The sequence below is a fragment of the Salvelinus sp. IW2-2015 genome, unplaced genomic scaffold, assembly GCF_002910315.2.
Source record: "Salvelinus sp. IW2-2015 unplaced genomic scaffold, ASM291031v2 Un_scaffold4796, whole genome shotgun sequence".
In the NCBI taxonomy this organism is placed as follows: domain Eukaryota; kingdom Metazoa; phylum Chordata; class Actinopteri; order Salmoniformes; family Salmonidae; genus Salvelinus; species Salvelinus sp. IW2-2015.
In genome coordinates, this window is record NW_019946065.1 from 21,126 (window position 1) to 22,557 (window position 1,432).

Genomic DNA, 1,432 nt, shown 5'->3' on the forward strand with positions numbered 1-1,432 from the left:
GAAAGTTACATATTTCAAAAAAATATTTTTGAATTTTGCACGCTGCCTTTTCAGCGGAATGTTGTGGGTGTTCCGCTAGCGGAACCCCTGGGCTAGAAAGGTTAAATCTGATCCTGATGCGGAATAGATTGCAACGTATTCATGGCTCTGTACCTTCCGTAGTCCGGACTTGGCGATTGTGAAGAGACCTCTGGTGGCATGTCTTGTGGGGTATGCATGGGTGTCCGAGCTGTGCGCTATTAGTTTTAAATACATTCAGCTTGTCAACACTTCTTACAAAAAACAAGTAGTGATGAAGTCAAGCGCTTCCCATTTGATATTGACATGCATATCATTAAAGAAATGTCCATATTTGGATGGAAACCAAGCTAGTGAGAGGTATCAAGGAAAGTTGTAATTTGTTGAAAATTACCAACACTGCTGCGCTCCCTGGGGCCTGCATCCAACTACAGCCCTGCTGGCCTCACTTTGGCAAAACACCATCTGCTATAATATTGAGTCAGTTCTTCCTACTGGACATTGGAAAGCTTTTGTTTTGACACCCATTGTTCATCCTAGACGGGAAATTGGTGCGCAACACTCATCTCCGGGGGATGGTTCAGAGTCCCATGCTTACAAAAGGGTTGACTGACACACGTCAGATGACAAGCCTACTACATCCACTAAAGTATATGCGCAAATCAGATACAATTAAGGTAGCTCCAACGGTTAGGATTGTTGCTACGCAAGAAAAACAAACTTAATTGTTATATAGAACACTTTATTTGACATGTTAGAATAAGACATTACACCCAAAGAATGTATCCAGAAGAAACATATAAATGACGCTCCTCAAAGAGGTCTTTGACATGTCGTTGACCTGTTGAGAGAGAACCTATTAGTTCAGTTATGGTCTGACAGGGTCTGAAAAGCATAAAACAAGACCTAACTCTTTTCGAGTTGTCCTGATTCACACATTGTCCACTACAGGGGCCGCCAGAGGGACTACTGGCATCACAAATGACCACATCACAATGGACAAAGACCTAGGAATCAAAGATTTGATGGTGTCAGATTTGTTTTTAAAAGGGATGATTGCCACTCACACAAAATTAACCAATAAAGATTGTTGGGTGAAATTTGTTACCTGGCCACTCGGCTCAACCGCATTCTCGGCGAAGGAAAACATATAGACCTCAAAGCGTTTGACGTGAGGGGGGAAGTGGACCCTGGCGTCAGCTACCACCGGGTGGAAGACTACACGGTACGGATCCTCCGGGTTCTCACAACTGCCAGTGTAGAGAGAGGGACTAAGTTAGGACCAAGAAAACACTGTAAACCCCAACCGCCTTGTGTACGAAGTCTTATGGTGGTGTCATGACTGTCCTGTGAGGATCAGATCAATTTACACCGTGTTGTAAATGACAGGAGAAGTGGGTTTGTTAGGATTTAT

The 1,432-nt window shown here is 43.6% G+C and overlaps 1 long non-coding RNA gene across 1 annotated transcript; it reads left to right on the forward strand.

Moving 5' to 3' along the window:
- The first annotated feature begins 506 nt into the window (after nt 1-506).
- On the forward strand, nt 507-1,067 carry LOC139026444 (uncharacterized). Its single transcript, XR_011478227.1, has 2 exons — nt 507-853; nt 923-1,067. It is a non-coding gene; the product is annotated as an uncharacterized lncRNA (long non-coding RNA).
- Nucleotides 1,068-1,432: the final 365 nt, after the last annotated feature.